At 47.2% G+C, this 13,782-nt stretch overlaps 1 protein-coding gene across 4 annotated transcripts in view; it reads right to left on the bottom strand.

Moving 5' to 3' along the window:
* Nucleotides 1-13,782, bottom strand: part of AFF1 (ALF transcription elongation factor 1) — a 165,528-nt gene that overhangs the window by 102,545 nt on the left and 49,201 nt on the right. The window contains exons 2-4 of one of the 4 annotated variants that reach the window (XM_080616600.1): nt 12,866-13,219; nt 11,607-11,698; nt 10,833-11,343 (exon numbers count right to left, since the gene is read on the bottom strand). The exons of the other annotated variants lie outside the window; for them this stretch is intronic. The gene's annotated coding sequence lies outside the window, so the exon portion shown is untranslated. The remainder of the gene's footprint in view (nt 1-10,832; nt 11,344-11,606; nt 11,699-12,865; nt 13,220-13,782) is intronic. 4 annotated transcript variants of the gene reach the window in all.

Genomic DNA, 13,782 nt, shown 5'->3' with positions numbered 1-13,782 from the left:
CCAGGGCAACACAGTCCAATGGGAATCCTCCCCAGAGGTGGCAGTTCTTCAGGCACGGCTCCAGCATCAGTCCCTTCCATGGGGTGCAGTCCTTCAGGGACACTCTGCTTCAGTGTGGGGCCCCCATAGGGTCACAAGTCCTGCCAGCAAACCTGAAGGTTGCTGAAGTGGCCAGGGTTTTCTTTTTCCCCTTCTTACATACATTAGCCCAGAGGCGCTACCATCGTTGCTGGTGGGCTTGGCCTTGGTGGGCCTGTCTTGGAGCCAGCTGGCATTGACTTCACTGCACATGGGGGAAGCTTCTGGCAGCTTCTCACTGAAGCCACCCCTGCAGGCACCACCACAATAACAACTCAGCAAAGCTTTTGCCTGTACAGGCTACACAGACACCCTGCTTAGGGAATTTCAAGGGGGGTGACTTGTCATATGGCTTGCAGCAGGGTCCAATCCTAGGTGTGGACATAACATACGCTAGCCAGTATCACGGCATTTAAGAAATGCATTGCAACGCAGCGAGCCAACTGTACCTACACCCCCCTAGATGTATGCAGCAGTCTTGCATTGACAACGTTTCCATATAAAGTGCAGGTGCTGATACATTGCCCAAACCAGTACTTACAGAAGGAAGTTTGGCATCGCTTTGCTCTCATTTGAACAGTGTCTGCCACGAGTGTTGGTTCCGTCCTACTCACCTCACACACCCATGGATTTTCAAATCTCTTCCCTTGTTCCTCTGTTCAACTTACTCCTCCTGAAGCACCTGAGAGTTTTCTGCATTTCCCCAGAGCTTGGGGAAGTCAGTAATTTTCACCTGCTGTGAAATTTCCTTGCTCCTGGGTCTTTTCTGTTACAATGCTACTTAGGGGGCTGGGTGGGTAGGTGGGCATGCATGGGGGTAATATTATGAAATAAATCTTTGCACATTGTTGTTTTCAAGCAGCATTAAAGAAAACAAACACCAACAAAAAGAAAAACTTAACAGTAGCAATCAGTACCTAGCTTTGGTTGCAAGATTCCAACAAAATCGAATCAGGGACTGTTCAAAGGGGAATACAGCATCCCTTACGTCAAGAAAAAAATGCTGTATGATATTATACTAATAAAGATATGATAACCCATTCAGTTTCTGGAGCAAATCCCAGAAGCTTAAGTATTGTGAAACAATCAAGCAGAGTACCAATGAAAAAGGAACAGATACCAAGCTGTATGAAAATCATTAGATACATGGCTAGCAAGCTTTCCTAAAATCCATTTGTTCTAAAGTAGAACACCTTGCGTCTTTCTCCATCAGTAGTCGAGGAATAGCCATGCAACCTGTGCTACTGTAAAGCACAGGTTAGAAACCATAAACCATAGAACTTTAAGGGCTCCATGTATCTGGAGAAATAGATTCACCTGATCCCCAAACTTCTGCCTCCAAATACAGTTGGAAGGCAAGCAAAATTCAGAAACCCATACGTGGAAGCGTACACAAAAACCAGCTTAACAAGGTGAATGAAGCTGTGTGCTGTAAGCAATGGCAAGTCTGAAGAAGGCTGAGGCAGCAAAACCCTCTGCTAATTCTGAATCAGCAAAGCACTGTTACATGGCCTTGCTTTATAGCACCTTCTTAAACTTAGCACTTGCCACAGCCAAAGCTGACTGCCAGCAGCACATCCTTGCTGGGCAAATCATGAAAAGCAATTAGATTTCAGCACACAGCATAGCTACGGTGAGGCTAGAGCAGCAGCAGGGCAAAGGGAAGAAACTGAGTAAAACACCTGAAAGAATTAAAAAACCCCAACAACTTTAACAACAACAGAAGACTAAGTTGGATGCAGCCTGTTCTGAAAGAAACTGCTTTACAGATGTTAGGAATCAAACACTTCTGAGAAAAGAAGTTAAAACAACCCTTTGTCCTTCAATATTTAACTTGAAAATAGACTTAAAAGAGAAATCACCTTCTCCCAGGAACCGGACTGCAGCAGCGGCTGCGCCCTGCGAGCTTTGGGCGGCCATCAGGAGCAATCTGCATCATCTTCCTTGGCATTATTCACTTACCACTCTGAATGCCATAAAATACTCCATAACCATATGAACCAGCATTGCTTTTCTCAATCCAAATGCGTGCAGAAATCCTTACTTTAAGGGCTGGGTTGCTTCACACAGATCACTGGGATGGCAACATTGCTCCCTGCTATGCTGAGGCTGTGAACAGGACAGGATGTGAAGCAGTGGGGCTGGTGCATTAAGGATCAAGGCAAGGTGTGTTGTAAGCAAACACCTCAACTCCCTGTGATGAGTAGCTTCCATGGGACAAGGGACTGCTCTCATCAGTGAGAATCACAGAATCATTTAGGTTGGAAAAGGACATGAAGATCATGCAGCCCATCCATTAACTAGCACTGCCATGTCCACCACTGAAAGGTGTCCCTGAGCGCTACATCTACATGAGGCTCACGTTGATATCCAGCGTTAAACATTGCCTGTTTTGCAACAGATTCTGGTTTACCAAAGAATTGATGCCTTTTGTAAAGACAGAATGTTAGATATGAAACTCCTCCTTGTAGGGATTGGCGCACGGAAGATCACGCGATGTAACGGAAAGCTACTAGGAGGGACAGGAACCAGCTGACCCTGGGGAGGTGCTTGGGCGGCAAATATAAAGAGTTGTAACCGCGCAATAAACCGTTGGTGACCCGCATTCCGTGAATGCTCTATGTCTCAGCCCTAGTTCGGAGGGAACTGGTGCTTCCGTCCCTCACCACACGAGTGGCGAGAAACTACAAGTGGTGACCCCGACGTGATAGCGATGGATGTGAGCCACGTGGTACAGGTACTGGAGGCCCTCGTGCAGCAAGCTGGGTTGCCGAAGGCGATAAACTCGGAGCCAGCGGGCCACTGCATCCAATGGTTGTGAGGCCGGGGGGCGGTGGAGGCACATGCCATGCCAGACCTTGATGGGAGGGGATGGCCTCCCCTGTTATCAAAGAGACATCCAGGAGAAAAAGGGCAGACCCAGCAGCCTGTGATTGACCTATGCTGAAGAAATATGGAAACATGCTAAGATCTTACACATGGTGTATGAGGATGAGCAAGCCTTTTGGCTGGACAATTTGTTAGGTGAATGGGGACTGACAGGTTGGCTGGTTGCTCTAGTAAAAGGTGGACTAATGGTGTTTATTGTCATTTTAACGATTTTGATTTTGTTGCTGTGTATCTTTAATGTATCCAACGAATGATTATGAGTGCTACAAAGCGTGTTTGGCTTGTATAGAAAGAAAAAGGCAGAGATGTGGATGACTTTCTGGCAAAGAACGGCCATGTACCCAGATCAGCAAGTGCCTATGTGGAGTCGGACATGAATCAAGGGACAACAAAAGCTGAAGGAATCCCAGCAAGATAAGAAGGAACTGACAAATGCTACTATGCTTGCACTAAGTGGGCTCTTGACTGCTGTTGATAGTGTTCGTCATGCCACCTTACAAATAGGGCAGCAATCGACTTTTTATTGTTGGCACAGGGGCATGGTTGTGCTGAATTTGAGGGGATGTGCTGCATGAATTTGTCAGATCATTTGGAATCAATTTATAAGAGTATACAACAATTGAAGGAGGGGGTTAAACGGCTAACGAAAGATGATGGATGGGGTAACTATATTATGTGTGTTAGTTTTATTTGTATTAGTAGCAAGTTATATGTTGTGGTGTATGATGTCTATAGTTAAGAAAAATGTAACATCTGTCTGGTTTGCTCAAAGACAAAAAGAGAGAATTGTGGAGTGGCTGAGGGATGGTGGACGTTTCGTGACCAACCCAGATGTCAGCCTTAGGAGATGGTGGTTATCAAGAATACAGCTGAACAATCGACATGTGAGCAATCCCAGCTGTTTGGTCTTAGCCAAACTCTGAGTTAAGTTGCAAGGCCTGAACTCAAGTTACCCAGGCTGCAAGGCCTAGCCTTTGGTTACTAAAGGACAGTTATGTGCAGTAGAATAAGGAACTTGGCATTTGCTCAAGGCTAACAAGATGTGGGAGCGGGATGGTGAAACTGCAAGTTATGTGAGAAAGGTAGCGAATGGATAATTTTAGCTAGCTTGTTGTCTGCTTCAAAATGTGTGGACTGCACTTCTGAGCCAATCACAATCTATATTGGTTACGTCTAGCCAATAGCAGTTCAATTTCTGGAAGCATATACTGTAGCTACTGTGCTACGACAGTGGTCTGCGGACCCCATTAGCCATTGAGGCTACGATGGAGTGTGCGCAAGTCCTTTTTCAGGCTTTGTCTGAGCGAGCTGCTGAAATTTGCACAAATCACTGCAATAGTCATTCGCACATCCCTGGACTCCTAGCTGAAGGTAACAATAGTGCAGACCGTGTTGCACAAGGTCTGCCAGTCCCTGACTGTTGCGCTCCAGTTTTTATGCACTATTTACATGTCACAGTTGATACCTGTAGCAGTGTCATCTTGGCTATGGCACAACGCAAGCAAGACGCTAAGGCGGCCATTTTGCATTGGCACGAGGTCATGGCGATTTTGGGAGTCCCTAGCCAGATCAAGACCGACAACGGCCCAGCATATTCAAGTCAACTGGTGGCTTCGTTTTTACGACAGTGGGGCATTGAGCATAAGACCGGTTGTCCTTATAACAGCACTGGCCCAGCTATCGTCGAGCGCACGCACCGGACTCTGAGAGCTCGCCTTATGTATCTTGAGGCAGGGGAGTCTGTACCCGGAAGAGCTCCCGCAGTCCGTGTGCGCCGACTTTTACTTTCTGCGCTGACTAGTTTAAATCAATTCTCGCGTGGATCAAGTGAACAATCCCCGATGAGCTCGCACTTTGCTCCACCTCTAGACAAACCCCTGTATCCACAGGTACGGGTGAAAGATCCGGAAAAGGGTAAGATAGGTCCATTTGCCCTGCGTGCTCACGGACGGGGCTGTGCCTGTGTAGAGGGTGAGACTGGGCTACGCTGGGTACCGACAAAGTGACTATTACCGTATTTGTAGCTGTGTCTGTAAGTTTGTATTTGAGCTATGTTTCACAGGTGGTGATTGGCGCTCGGCTGTATCTGGGAGAGAGTGATGGAAAGAGGTGTGAAATGACATCCATGGCCCTTGTGTGTCCAGATGACTTCACTCACGGATCCAGTCACGACGTGCCTTACGAACTTTGTAGCCGGCTGTTGAATACGACATCTCTCAGGCCGGAAACACCCGCGTCTAGGCCCCCTTTAGGCTGACGCCCTGAGTTTAAGTTTGTTTCTTCTTGTTTGATTATATAATATGCACTGTGTGTGAATGCTTAGTTGCACAAACCTTTCTTACTTGGTTAATTAGAGTTATGCACTGTGTGTGAATACTTAGTTGCACAAACCTTTCTTAGTTGGAGTTACGCACCATGTGTGAATATTTAGTTACACGAACCTTTCTTAATTGGTTAATTAGAAAAATAAGTTGTTATCTAGAAACCCAAAGTTTTCTAATCTTGAGGCGGGGGAGATGTAGGGATTGGCGCACGGAAGATCACGCGATGTAACGGAAAGCTACTAGGAGGGACAGGAACCAGCTGACCCTGGGAAGGTGCTTGGGCGGCAAATATAAAGAGTTGTAACCGCGCAATAAACCGTTGGTGACCCGCATTCCGTGAATGCTCTATGTCTCAGCCCTAGTTCGGAGGGAACTGGTGCTTCCGTCCCTCACCACACGAGTAGCAGAAACTACACTCCTCTCCCACTCAGTCATTATGATGCTTGCATTGATGGGGGGGATTACTGTTTTCAAACCTCTCAGGATTTGTCACAGCACCTGGGAAGCCAGGAATACATCACATTATTCATACCTATCGCTGCTGCTCTCGTCCATTATGACGCCTTCAGGTGAGTCACGTCAATACTAATGGAGTATCTTCAACTGGAGGAGGAAAAAAGGATATTGAACATCTTTTTTACAAAAGAACAACGCACTGAACTCAGTAGATGTCACTCAAGCTGTGCTTCAACAGTCACAAAGGCCAAGCCAGGAACATTCTTCCTCAGAGTCAGCAGAGAGAAAAAAGAGAAAGTCAAATGAGCAAACATGAAAACTCTTTGGTTTCCAAAGCAGCGACTCATTACAGTACAGTGGTGTCCAGAATGCCCGTTACAGCAAACAAAACATCACCCCCCACTGTTTATTTCCTTTGTCGGTGCGTGTCTGTGCACACAGTCTCCAAAGTTATTTTTCACTGCAAAATTTAAGAGATACACAACACTCAGCCCTCTGCACTCTCCTGCAGGTATTTCCCAGTTCTGTGAATCCCTCAATTCTCCCTAGCAGTCTAAATCCTCTTTCAGTTACGTTCAGGATGACGGTGTGAAATACTACACAACAGGAAGCTCAGATGTAACCTAAAGAACAGATTTCTTACCCAAGACAACAAATCATTTGTATTTCTGAGGTTCACTAGTTTGACAGATTCCTCCACAATCCTCCATGTTGACAGGCTGAGGCACAATCTCTGCATCAAACACACCTACAGTTCTAGACACTGACTTCTGGAAAAGCTTGTAAATGCTGGGAATGCTCCCGTAAACACTTCTGATGGTTTCAAAGAGACCTGTTAGAGCCACAGACAAGCCACAAACACTCATCACTATATTGTAATGAGTGTTTGCAGAGATTGGCCTTAGCTGTTTAGGAACAACAAAACACGTTCAGTATTCACCTGTCTGGAACAGCAAGGCAGCAGGAGCCCCCACGTGACACTGACTCTCATGGCAGGTTTCCCAAAGGATGAGCAGCTACCTAAGCCAGCATCTGTGCCAATCTCTGCTGAGCCCTTCATCATTCAACCCAGGGAGCTACATGGCAGCTGCATCAATACCTGCCTAAAGCAAGGGCTCTGGGTCAAGATCTCCAGGGAGCTTTGCACAGAGCCTGGGCTGTCCCACTGGCATCCCAGGAATTCCAGGATGAATGGGAGAACCAAGATATCCATTTTCTCCTTCCCCCAGCAGTGACACTGCCTTTCAGGTCAGCTCTTAAGGAGAACTACAGGCTTGGCCAACAATAGGACAAGCCAGGCCATAGGCTCCAGTACAGTTAGTTCAACTTGAAGAAGAAATATGCCATTAGGGCACTCCATTCAGACAACCAGATAGCCCTCTGAGGCATGGAAACAGCTGTGGAAAGGGGAAGGAGTGAAGAGAAAAAACAAGCATTAAAAATACAGCTGCAGATTAAAAGGTAACTCCAAATAAAAATCCAAAGCCATACAAAGATACGGATGGGAAAGATGCGATGCCTGTCAGGCACCCACCTCAACCTGCAGCTAGTGAGACGAAGTAACAGACGTGCATACTAAGTTTACAGATCTGAAAGCAAACAAACCCTTAATGTTTGTTCCCTGCTCAGCACCATGAAAAATGTCACTTTTGCTGGTAAATGAACAGCCTTAAAAGAACAAGAGGTCCACTTGAATTTAAAAAGAAACAAAGGCAGGAGAAGCAGGAAGCGCATATTGAGAGAATTCCAACTTCTTTTTAACTGCTGTTTCTTTAACTCTACGTTCCTGGTCTCCAAGCGGTCAGCCACTGCGCGGATGTCACATTGTAATAACATCCGCAGAGGGACGCATGCCCATGTTTGACTAAGCAGGCTGTTGGGGAAGCCCGCTCTGTCACCAACTTATCCTTAATGTGGCTGTGAAGCATGTGAGTGTCCAGCAGTAAAATCTGGATTCCACTGAACAATCCAAGTTTTGCAGGTGCCTTTCACAGGGCCAGCTTTTCAACCGTACTGATGCAGCATGGATTTGCGGTTGCACGGGCATTACTAACGTAACCTATTTCAACAAGCGATGAACGCCTTTGCTTTTACTTTCTGCAAACAAGCTGGGTATGCAAACACAAGCTGTCCTCCCCGATGCCTTCTGGCCTAGCTGGTTAATTTAGTCAGGAGGTCTTGTCTCGCTCTAGAGCAACTGTTCTGGTCTTAACTCACACAACGGGAGGTGGCAGAGCTCAGGGCGCCGCCCGACGGCCCCAGCCAGGATGGGCTGCGGGGAGCACCAACGGCTGCTGGCCCCGGCCGCCCCGCCCCGCCCCGCCCCGCCCTTCCCCGCGGGTTGTCCCCGGCAGCTGCAGGCAGGCGCCGGGGCAGCGCCGGGAAGGAGCTGGTCCCGTCCGCCTTACCTTGCACCTCCGTGACAACGCTGCTGGCCGCGCTTCGGCGCCCCGGCCTGACGCGGAAAGCCGCCCCGTACCGCCGCAGGGGGAGCGAGTAACGGGAGCTAACAATGGGAGCTACGTCGCGCCGCGGGGTTCAGTTACGCAGCGGGCCCGGGCGTCACGGAACGCGCCCCAGTTCTGGAAGCGGCGCCGCGCGGCCATGGCCACCCGGCCGGGTGCAGGCGGCAGCGGAGCGAGCGCTTTCGGGCGGTCTCACAGAGCGCACACACACGAGTGAGGATTTGGAGCTGAAGCTGCGGTAGCGTTTGTCTTTCCTAGAAATGAAATGAGAGAGATCCGGGACTGCTGGAAGAACAGCAAAGAGTCACGGGGTGCAGCGTCCCTTACCCTCTGCGCTGTATGCACAGAGATCCAGGCCAGAGATCTGCCTCTCTTTCCTGTGCGTGACAGCTAAGGGGCAGTACTGCGAAACTCAGCCTGCGAGCGCTTCCAAAGCCATTTCTAAATTCTTTGGTAATTGGATGAGAAAAGCAAAACACAAAAAACCCCAAAACCAAACAAAAAAACCAAACTAACACCCCCCCCAAAAAAAAACAAACAAAAAAACCCCCCAAGAACAAACCCCATAAGAAAAGAAGGGGAGGGTTGTGAGGCCTCACTCGGCTCAGCTGCAGCACTGTGCATGGTTCCGCTGTCCTCAGTGTAAGAAGGACATGGAGCTGTTGGAGCAAGTGCAGACAGGGCCACAACACATGAAGACAGGCTGAGAGAGTTGGGGCTGTTCAGCCCGTACAAGAGAAGGCTGTGTGGAGACCTCACAGCAGCCCTTGCAGCTTCGGCAGGCTTTGCTGAGTAACCCCATTAGGTTGTGAGTGCAGTATTAAATCATCTCAGTCAAATGCACACTGTTAATCTGAAAAGCAATAAATGAACACATCTCTGACACGGTGCAAATTATCGGTTCGAGAAGTTGCTCGTTTGCTGAACAAGAGGATTTGCTCAACCCTACGCTGAAAACTACTCACCAGGTGATGGCTTGGTGAGAGCTGATCCCTGCAACTCAGTTTCTGAGATTCCCTGCCAGTTCCACAGTCTTCTGTGATGGTTGGTTGAAGATTATCTGTGGAAAGGGCAAATCTTGTGTCAGGTTCCTTTTGAAGAAAGCTTTCAGTCACGATAGTCTGATCCCCCACAGCGCTGCTGGGTGATGGACTGGTCTCCTGGGGGAGGCTCTGCACGCATAAATAGTGGAATGCTGTTATTTCACAAAAAGGATACCGCATCGAAAGTCATAGAAATTAACAAGAATTCTAGGTCTTTCTCTCCATCCCCTGTGCACAAACCAAAGCAAGCTTCCAGCCTGTTCCATGGGAGATGAGTGTAACGTGCCTTGCGCAGTGTGTTCAGCTGCCTCCTTTTCAATCACCCCACACACAACTCCACATTCCTCTGCATTTTCCTCAAAGAGCCACGGTCATGAGATCGTGAACCAAAGCATACTGCCTGGATGATTTCATTTTGGTGCAGCTGAACCTGTGCTTGCTGATGGAGCAGTTCATCTTCAGTACAGCACTTCCTACAGGAGACTTGAGATGCATCAAACAGCCCTGAACTCGGAATCAAAACTGCACCATCGTTTCCAGCTTGAAAGCCCAAGTAACCGTTTTGCTGCCTGTACTGACTGGGGACACAATACTGCCCAGCCTCCTTCCATCTAACCCGGGTTCCCAGCCTGAACTTCTGCATTTAAGAGCTTGCAGAGACACAGATTGTGGCAAAAATCGGCGTGCTCTTCTGCACATCTGACTTTGTAGACCATTACCCTGTGCTTGAAGAGTACACGAATCAAGCGAAACATGTACGTCAGTGCTCTCCTCTAGGAAAAGTTCTGGCCTTCTCCACCTTTCTTCCTTTAATACTGGGATGTGACCGTTAAGTCTACCTTAAATGTTGCTTCTGACAAACAATACGTAGCAGGAACTACGTATAAGCAGTTGAGTTATCAAGAGGAGCTGAAACAGCCTCAGTGAGTCTGCCTGACCGTTTTCTGTTCTTTGCCTGCTTGGCTGTTTTTGGCTTCCTTCTAAACTAAAGCTGGACTCACACCTCACCCACCAGTACTGCAACTGAGAATCCCCTTAGCTCCAGTGTGATCTTCAGATACACTGGTGGAGGGGAAGAGAAGTTGGGGAAATAGAATTCTGGTTCATACAATTCTAGTTCCTATCTAACTCTGGATTATTCATTTCTCATTGGAGCTTCCTGTAAAACCCCACACAACTGAAGCCAATTTTCAACAGCAGCTTTGGGCTGCTAGAACCCAAACCCTGTATCTACAGGAGATACTGCCCAGCCTCTTTCCACCTAACCCAGGTTCCCAGCCTGAACTTCTGCAGTCAGTGGCAAGAAAATCCAAGGTTTAACGAGTGTGGAATTTTCTACCTCCTCAGCTTTAAGCGTGCAGTTTTGGTTTCAAGGACACCAGCTCCTGAGTGCCCAGGTGGAATGCTGGAGTATTGAAAAAATAAATCAATCCACGTTTATTTCTTCACAACTGTCCTTGCAATCAAGCTTGCCATTTCCCATTATCACCGCTCAGTGCCCGCTTACGCTGCACTCTCTCTCCTCTTTGTGCAGTCCTAAGGAACCAGTGAAGAAAAACAACATGCAGTTTACGCACCAGCAAGATGTCCACACTGTACCATGGCAGTTCTAGCTACCCAATTGCAGCGTGTGATTTCCACTTGATCCCGGGCAAATCGTGCTCTTACAGAAAGAAAGAGCAAGGAGAAGTACTGCTTCTGGCTGTGGCTGTTCTTTTCCTGCTCTAGCAACAGAAACACTGTGAACTGTGTGCCTCTTGCTTAATGATCATCACGGAAAACCCTCCAGGTGTCAAGAAGCAGGTTTTATGTGCCAAAATAAACACTGTGTCTCTGATCTGCAGACTTCTCATCACCTTTTAACTGAGCCAGACTGAAAACAACAGAAAACTCATTGCACTTTGTCGTTTTAAAGGAAGGTGCCATCAACGCTGCGTCTTTCCTCCTAAAAACAGTTTAAAGTTCTTCCAGTGTATCCAGATCCATCCCATGATGATTCCTTTTCCTTTGCAGATGCTTTGTAGCCAAAAATGCAATGGTTCAACAATTGAACAATCTAACAATTCAATAAAGAGAGGCTGCTTGAGGCTGTGAAAGTACAAAAAAACAAACAAAAAACCCAAGGTGAGGAGAAGAGAAAAGAGTAATGTTGCAATTAGACCTTTGCTTTGTGGTAGGTGGGCTAAGCCCCAGACATGAGAAGACAGTACAGGGCAAGTCACTGACACCTCTCCTTCCCTCTTTCCTCCTCAAAGAAGTTCTTATTAAAGCAGAAGCCAGGGTGGCTGCAGGGCCAGCCTGGCCTGGTGTCTTTAGAAAGTACAGATGAGGGGTGTCAAACAAAAACTCACCTTTCAAACATGAGTCGAGGTCTCTTTGGCTTGGAGGTACCATTTGGCAAAGAAGGCACTGGGAAAGGTTTTGTGACGTGTCCGGCAGATCCCTGACAAATCACAGAACACAGATAAATCTAGTTAGAGATATGTCAAAAACGATTCCACAGCTTGCCTTTCCTAAATTTCAGTAGCAAGTAGTTTTTTGTCCCAGGCATAGTCTACCTTCCAGGCTCTACCTGTCTTACCTACGTCCCCAGCACCACCTCCAATAATGGAAACAGAAACCTGACTTCTTACCTGACTGCTATTAAGGCTTAATACCACTCATTTGATTCATACTTTTCCCAAGCATGGAGAAATTACGTAGCAGCTTTCCTTGCAGAATGGCTAAGATAGCAGTAAGGCTGCAAGCAGCACATTTTTCACGGTGTTTCCTGAAACCTTTCACTAACCAAGGCAGCAATAGGTAATATCCATTCACACTTATTTCCAGCTTAACCACACAGTTGTTGATTCTCCATTACCAAACTACATTATAAGGAAAAAGCAAGCAGTTAGAAGCCAGCTGATAGAGCGAGCACAGTCGGGCTTGACTCACACAACACGCTAGACCACACTGATCCAGTCACTAGTAAATAGCAAGATAATTGAATTTTACATCCCCAAAATGCAAAGATCCAGCTGCAAGGATCATTAGCAATTTTATGAGCAAACTATAAAACAAACTTCAACAGGGGAGATTAAGGTTAGAGAGATGGAAGAATTTCTTTACTGTGAGGGTGGTGAGGCACTGAAATAGGTTGCCCAAAGAAGTGGTAAATGCTCCATCCCGTCCCAAACCATTCTACGATACTATGAAAACCTTATACCCAGGTTGTATGTTTCCTATTTTTAAGCAGATCACTTTTCCCTTTTGTAAACACCCTTATCTTATAACGCCAATATTGTACTTGCAGTTGCCTACAGTCAGAAACAGTTACTGCCGTCAGCATGATGCCTTTGGTTTTTACATGGGCACCTCTTCTCACTGTGCTTCACTAAATGAGATGAAAACAAATGATGGCAAGTCAGCAGAGAAGTTACAATGCAGGCTTGTGGGCTAGTGACATATGGTAACAGATAGCCATGAAAGGGGCAAAATGCTTCAAAGAGCTTTCTGTGGTGGCTGGTTTATCTTCTTTCCTTTTCTATATCCTCAGAGCATGTTTCTAAAGAGAATCACACAGCGCCCACTGGTTGCAGGAAACTTCCTGTCAGTTATAATAGATACCTACTTTGATATCCTTTGAGAGTTCAGCTTGGTTACTCTCCCCTTTGCGGTGCTTGCAGATCAGAGGATCCTTGTCATCGGTCTTGTTCTTGGTGGTGTTACCAATGGCAGCCAGCTCGTCATTCTGGCTTCTAGGTCTGTTTTGGGCCACCTTCGTTGACTTTGGTGCAGGATGTGCAGGAGATATTGGTGGTGGTGGTGGGGGGTAGAAAATCTTTCTTCTGGTATTCATATGAAACTTTGGAGTTTGATCCCTCCCGTGGGCAGTTTCACAGAGACTCTCTGTTGGCGCTGCTGGTGGGTCCACCTTGGTTAGCCAGTTGTCAAGCTGCCACTTACTAGAAGTTGGTGGGTCAGGCTGCAGGCAAAAAGAGGAAGGAGAGATGAAAGACTGAGGTCTTCATGAACTATTTCCCTTCTAGCACAGCTTACCAGAACCCAGGAAAATTTCCTCTTTCAACAGTTTGAAAGAGCTTGAGAGACCATGAGACAATGGGGATGCTCTAGCCTGTGCACATCAACATCTGCTTCAGAAACACAGACCCCATTTTGGTACCTGGGAATAAAGGGTTAACATTGTGCCTGCTTCCCTACCAAGAGAAAAGCCAAACAGCTTTTCATCATCTGCTACCATGCCAACCTCCCTGCCCACAGGTGGGCTCCTTCAGAACAACCTGAAGTCAAAAGCAAACCTTGCACCGTTGTCACTGGTGGGGATGCAGGAACAAGCAGGGGAAGCCAGTTCCAAGGCTGACCCAAAACACGCATACATGAAAGCCAAAAGGATTCCGATGCGTCATCTGCATGTATAAACGTGTGGTTCCACAAGAATATGCAAAGGGAAACCATGGCTATGGCAGCTGCTGCAGTAAAAAAGACCCCTGCAAACCACGGGAGAACTGGCTACACAGGGGAAACTGC

This window comes from Psittacula echo, assembly GCF_963264785.1.
Source record: "Psittacula echo genome assembly, chromosome: 1".
Taxonomy (NCBI): Eukaryota; Metazoa; Chordata; class Aves; order Psittaciformes; family Psittacidae; genus Psittacula; species Psittacula echo.
The sequence above is the reverse complement of the archived record's forward strand: the minus strand, read 5'-3'. Positions and strand labels throughout refer to the sequence as shown.